The sequence below is a fragment of the Coenobita brevimanus genome, chromosome 26 (assembly GCF_032717465.1).
Source record: "Coenobita brevimanus isolate Jiangsu-jjx chromosome 26, ASM3271746v2, whole genome shotgun sequence".
Classification (NCBI taxonomy): Eukaryota; Metazoa; Arthropoda; class Malacostraca; order Decapoda; family Coenobitidae; genus Coenobita; species Coenobita brevimanus.
This window is the reverse complement of record NC_136979.1, coordinates 30,578,387-30,585,372: the sequence shown is the minus strand read 5'-3', so window position 1 is coordinate 30,585,372 and position 6,986 is coordinate 30,578,387. Positions and strand designations below refer to the sequence as shown.

General features: G+C 49.0%; 1 pseudogene; it reads right to left on the bottom strand.

Moving 5' to 3' along the window:
* Positions 1-1,733: 1,733 nt before the first annotated feature.
* On the bottom strand, positions 1,734-1,852 carry LOC145394264 (5S ribosomal RNA; annotated as a pseudogene).
* Between the last annotated feature and the right edge of the window lie 5,134 nt (positions 1,853-6,986).

Genomic DNA, 6,986 nt, shown 5'->3' with positions numbered 1-6,986 from the left:
CGCAATATGGTTGAGTATGAGGTAATTACTTGTACTATAATTCAGACTGATTTGTACTAATCAGGGGCATCGTGAAAATGTTACAAATGTTATACGCAACTTACTGTATTTGTACTTCACATCACAAATATGCTTATGCTCACATATTCAGCACTATTTTCCTGGGTATCAAGGGAAAAAATTTAGTTATAACCAATGAGGTAATTTTCTTTCTGGCCCACTCAAGTGGTTTTCTTTCATCTAATAGGTAGACTAACTCAAGATATTTCCAATATTTTTTTCATCAATAACCAATAAACAGTAATAATTATTGCATTGCATTTGTAGAACATATTATAAAACATTTAAAGGCTATCACAGCACTTGCTAGAAATCACTTATAATATCTAACACATCACTTATTTATAAACACACACACACACACACACACACACACACACTCGCTGGTGCAGTGGTAACGTTCTCGCTTGCCAACTGGTGGACGGGAGTTCGCGCCTCGCTCAGGTTGCGAAAAGTTTCACTGACGAAGTGGGTGGTTACTGTCCCCCTTGAGCAAGGGGACGGGTGTGTGCGTGTGTGAAGGTCACAGCCTTGCCCTTAGATCGGACTATATGAGCTCTCAGCTCCCTTCCGGGAGGGTAAAATGCTGACTATCACGACCATCAAGTGATCCTGACCGACCCGGTGTATTACACACACACACACACACTTGTGCATATCTATACTGTTTACGCTTTCCCACACACCTGCTCAGTAATCACGCTCGGAGTGATACTCGCAAAAACATTTAGGGCATAGGGGGATTTTGCACTCTGCACATTGGTACGCTGTCTCCTTTCGTGCTGGGGGACGGCATTTGGCCGTGTTACAGATGTGGCACCACCTGTATGCCTGACGACCTGCTGTGGTAAGGCCAGTCTCTACCAGCCTGTGACGCCAGAAATACTCGGCACAGCTTAGCCTGTATGCTGTAGGCACTGTCTGCATCCCCCGCCTAGCACCTGGCACCTGTACAGTTGAATACTCTTCAAGGAGTTAGTATGCAGGCTCTCTCTCGAACTCTCGTAGAGAGAGAGATTTCCTGACAAGCTCCTTGAACAGTTAGAAACTGTTCAGGATGGCGATATCAAGATGTAAAAATGCCTTCTTGTACCACCTGCAGGACTTACGTAGGCAATCAACCTCAACAGTTCGCACGTCAAATTTATCAACAGGCCGCATGTTGATATTATAATCATTGACAGCATCTGGCTTCAACTCGGGTTCCCTGGTCTTGTGGTCTGTTTTTCCCATTTCCTCAAACACACCTTATGTACATTTGACAGCATGTTCACCTATCTCTTGTCAAGCCAGAGAAGGGCTAACATGTTGCCACATTTCTTGGTAAGAAGGGCTCCTTTCTCAGTATTTGCTGGGAATACAGGGAAGTTCTTTCTGTTTGCCTGAACAGTTCCACAGGACCTAGTACCGTGTTCAAGCAAATATTTGGTCAATGCCAGGGCAGTGTAATCAGAGTTGTAAAAAATACCCTGCTTTGACACTTAAGTAGAAGTATTGTTACACTGACAAAATATTACTCAAAGTACAAGTGGAAGTACCCAAAGTTAAATGTTTCATTCATTCATTCATTGCCAGACGCCATGTATCCCAGACAGGGTGGCCAAGGGCTTAGAGTTAATTGTTTTACAGGGAGGGGCACTAATCCTCCACCAACCCCACATGACACGTAGGGATGCCAACAGCATCTGGTGTTCCCAGGCGGTCACCCATCCAGGTACTAACCAGACCCAATGTTGCTTAACTTCGCTGATCGGACGGGAAGCGGTGTACTCAACGTGTATACACTGTACTAAAGTAAAAGTAAAAAAGTACCTTGTTCATGAAGTACTCAGGTAGTGAAAGTAAAAAATAACTATAAAATTGTCTATCGTCTCAGAGATTATACTGTATATGACATACCCGCATGGTGGGGTGAGCCCGACACCACCACCCCAGGAGGAGAGTACAGGGAGGTGACACCCACCCCATGAGGAGATGACGGGGAGGCCGTTTTACCTGACGAGCCATCCGGGCAGGAACAACATATCTCCCCCGTGACCCAACGCCCCTCTTCCCCGCAGCCAGACCACCGGGCAGTGTACAGTGAAAGTACACTACACTCCAGCAGAGGAAACGCTCGCCAGAATCGGAGTGGGACTTGCATGCGAAAAGTCCCAAGCAAGTCATCGGATGCTGCATCCACCGGATCGGCTTTCATAAGAGGAGAGGACTCAGAAGGAGCCTCAAGACTTGCTGCACCCCAGGGGAGCAGTAGCACAATAGTGCCCACCGGGTCTTCTGTGGGTGGAGTGACCACCGGTTCTCCATCCTCTGCCACCCATCTTCGGGAGCTGGCACATCAGCACATCCCACAGACGACCTTCGCCGGGACTCCCCAGGAGGGAGGCGGGAGCTACCATTTGGGACAGGCCACTGGTCGTCCCCTAGGGCTGCCTCAACCACGACGAACGGAGGACAGACTCCACTGGAGCTGCAGCTTTCACCAAGAGAGCTCACCGGGCCTCTTCTTCCAGCCGTCGCCAGGTTCTGTGGCACCTGGAGGAGTCCCCTCTGGTTCCTCCTCCACCCCTATCCCATTTAGAAGCTCAGGCAGTGCCCAGTGGGGCTGCTTGGCTGAAGGAGAGCCCCTCAGGCCTCCCTCTCGCGCCCCGGACCAGAGTTTCGGCAAGGTTTGTCGGGCTCGCCAAACTGGGGAGCAGGCCTCTGGTCGCTCCTCCTCAGTGACTCCTGGAGCTCCACCCAAGGCCAGTGCCTCTTGCTCAGCCCACACTTTCTGTGGCAGAGCGAGGCGCCCCTCTCCTTGCCTCCCTTCTCAAGAGGGTGAGATCTGCTCCCCCACAGGTACCCCGCCAGAGACCAGTCAGGGTGAGGTGTCCCTGGGGCCAGGTCCTGTCGCTGCAACCCCTTCTTCACCACCCCCAGGCACTTCCCGACTTCTCCGGAGCGAGAGGCCGCAGTCCACCCCTGATGGCCACTTCCCTCAGGCGAGGCCGCAGCCCCCGGGGCCAGCAGGACACCCCCAGTGCCTACTGCAGCCATCGGACCTCCTCTGGCACAGGCAGCAGCAGTCCCTTCCTGACTGCTGCCCCTGCTGGATGAGACCATGGCCCAGCCAGGGCGCCGCCCTCTCTGCAGCCGACCCTCAGCCCAGGCCTCCCCAGGTCCACCCTTATGACCCCGACTACAACTAAGGGCCAGCACCATGCTGCGCGCCTCCTGGCCCTATTCGGCCCTAGCCCAGAGGGTCCTGCATTGCCCAGGGCCTCCGTAGAAAGAGGGCCACCCACCAACTCCTGCAGGACCTGTGGCGATCTCACAGATGACCTACCCCTGGACTACACTCTGGACAGCCCGCCCCCAACACCCAGACACCACCTGCGGCTCCCTGCATAAGGGCCTCCTGCTTGGCATACCCGAGCACGTGCCTGTGAGTAAAAGACTCTGAGGTTGTTTGTCCCCCATTGACTGTAAGACGCGACCCTCAGTGCACCAGCCTCCCCCCCTTCTCTTCCCCAGTGCTCCCAGTGTTCCCCTCTGCTCCCCCCCTTTGTTACCTTCCCCCGTGTGGAACAGTGAACTCACCACAGAGAAACTCATGCGCGGAGTGTGTGGCGCCAGGCCCCGGGTTGTCCCCAAGTGCGAACTATCTCCCACCAGTGTTATACACATCAGACTCACTTTGCCCCTCCCCCCCCACAGCACCAGTGTCACGCCCCTCTCCCTAGTAGAGTACTAGTAGAGTACTGTGTATTGGTCAAACTCACTGAACTAGGTGGAAACATTTAGTGTAAGAACTAGTCTTCTGAGATCATCTTGCTATTTTGTGTCACGTAGTTTTGATCACGGATTGTGTGTGTAACTGGTTATTGTTAATATATAAGTGTGTCTTTGACCAGTTGTGTTTAGACTTTCCTTCCTTGCCTGTGACTGACCCGGTCGAGAACAAAGAACCCAAGGTCACACCATACCTGAGCTCGAGAAGTCGGGCATCAGTATACGCAGCATAACAATACACAAATTATAAACTAGTTATTTGGTAAAAATAAAAGACACAAAGGAATTGAACATATTTATTGACATATATTTTGATTATGTTTGATCTGCAACTGATTCTCAAAATTACGGCTATCCAATATTAACTGATTGAGCAGACTTACAACGAGGTCTTACTGTATTAATTATTGTAAGTATAATCACTATATATAGGCTACATCTACAGTAAGTTTTAAAGCATGGGTACTCACCTCCACGAGTTTCCTCAAATTGAAAGGGAATTGCTATATGCAATCACCTAGGTGATTTTGGGTGCACACAGCAAACACTGCAGCTTCACTGATTTTCGCAGTCTTCTTATATTTAAACAAAGATTCCAAGTATGGCAAAGGGTGGGAATCACCTGGGAATCACCACTGTCTTTTTAACTGTTTGTGGAATTCATGGTGTGATGGTGGCTACAGCAACAGTGTAAACAATTTAAGGCGGGAGGGACGAAAGCGTGGCTGTATCGCTTGGTCAATATGAAAGGACGCATGTGATTGATCCAAACATGAATAAGGGCTTGTGATTGGTCAGCCTCTGACTTTGGGTTGTTCTACGTCCTGTAATAGGCTGAAAATCGAATCCTGACTTTGAGATGTGACGACTAATGACTTCTATATTTTTCAATTGCAGTAACGTAAAAGTAATAGAAAACAATACTTAAGTACAAGTGAAAGTACTGAAAATGTTGAGTACTTTTTTAAAAAGTAAATACCGAAAAAAGTCACTTAAGTACAGTACTCAAGTATTTTTACTTCGTTACTTAACAGGACTGAGTATAATAATTATCAGTGTACAGAATGTGGTGTCTGTTAAAATACATTTCCATCAGCACTTTCACGACTGATGCTGAGAAACCGTGAGGATCGTCACTAGGTATATCAACATCCGCTGCCAAATAAACTAGCAAATCGAGCCCATATCCAGTTCTGCAGTCGCAAAGGACAAAGAATTTCAGCCCAAAGCAGTGATGCTTGGATGGCACATACTGAATAAATCCCAACCTCCCCCGAATAACACCAGCGACTTGTCAGTTACCACTTCCTGAAATGGACGAAAAACCCTGGCAAATGACTCCTTGAGCATTGTTAGAATGAGTCTGATTTTCCACAACCTGTCATTTGGTGCAGGCCCACAATTTCTATTAAAATGGAGGAACCTTAGGATGGCCAGGTACCTGTCACGGGCCATATACTTACCGAAGACAGGTGTGCCCACAAGTTCATCTACCGACCAATTGTCATGGAGCACATGTTTTCTTATGCATGCCATCAACATGGTAAGGGCTAGCCACACAAACAACTGCCCCACCTCCACAAGTTGCCAGTCCCTCTGTGCATGCATTAGCTGGCAGCCACGTCCAACCACTGCACACATATGCCTGGTGGAAATTTATTTCTTCCACCAGGTATTGTATAATTGCAGTCATGAATTCTGCCCTGAATATACTGCTAAAAGTCCAGGGCCTGGGGTGAAGCTCATTCTCCTGAACACCTGCTCCTTCCTCATCAAACACTGGCAGAGGGGGCTTAAATCCTGCTCCAGTCCTCCCAGACAAAGGTATCCACTCTACCCACACCTGGTAAAGTGGGCTGTTTGCCATGTGCAGCATGCGTTTTCTGCGTGCATGGACACCCACGTGCACTCCCACATGCACGCCCATGGGCAAGGGGTGAGGGGGAAGGAGAGGGAGAGGTGTGGAAGGTGGGGGAGTAAGGGGATGATGACTCACCTGATACGGGCCTTCCCTGGAGACACACTTGCTGCTGAATAACACCACATGCGGCCTGTGTGGAAAATTCCACTCCTGAAGGGCCTAGTTGTGGTGATTCAACCCATGAAGAATTTGGCTGAGGTGAAGGTGGATGATCGAGGGCAAGACAATGGCGAGCAGGCTACGAGCGTGGCTGTGAGATGGCTCATCGGCATTTATTTCGGAGATGACTATCAAAATCATGCTCACCCGCCTGGTGTGCTGGGTCATCTATGTCCTCCTCCTCAATGAACTCATCACTGTCGAAGGCCCTGCCCTCCTCCTGCAGGAGTTTGAGAGCCTTTTCAGGCGTCTGAGAGCGGGAAAGGGTCGGAGGGTGAGAGAGTTCACTTTCCACATGGTAACTCCTTCTTTCCTCTGAAGACGAACCCTCACTAAGTGTCCGTGAGGACATGGTGCCGTTCAAGGCACGACTGATGGCACTGTCACCGAACCCTTTCCCCGGCGCTAAGGGCAGAACTTTCACGGGGGTTGATGATGTAATTGGACCTGCGCGTGGTGGGATGGAATCGGACAACGACAATGATGAAGATATGGTTCCTCACCCTACCAGTGTTGTGTACAGACTGAGCCCTGCATCCATGGGGTACCTGGGGGACCTGCCTTCCCTATGGGTGTCATAGAAAATGGTCGCGAGTTCAAAGGCTGGGGGGAAGATGCTTGCGGCAAATCCCGTCAACCAGCGGCGCTCCGTGCCCTGAATCGTGACAGCTATACATGTCAGCCAGTGCGTAGGGGTTAAAGCTTCTTCATCTCCGTCCATCTTGAATTTTTGTATATTTTCAAATTTCATCTTGACAATTTCTAGAATTCAGAGTATTTAACTAATGTCCTTTTTTCCTTTACGATCGTATTTCATCATTCCTTTAGTATTTCCTTAGGATTTTCTTAAAGTATGTTATCGTGTTGGGTTTATCTACCTCCATCTTGTAATGCTGTTTCATTTTCTACTGTCCTCAGGTTTTTGGTTATTTATTTTTATGTTGTCATCAACTTCAGCTGTCAGCTTCAAGTACTGATTTGGAACTAATAAACTATACTCCATTTTCTTCTCCCTCTCAGCTAACAAATACAGCAGCAATAGGCAGATACAGAATCACATGGAGCTTTGCTA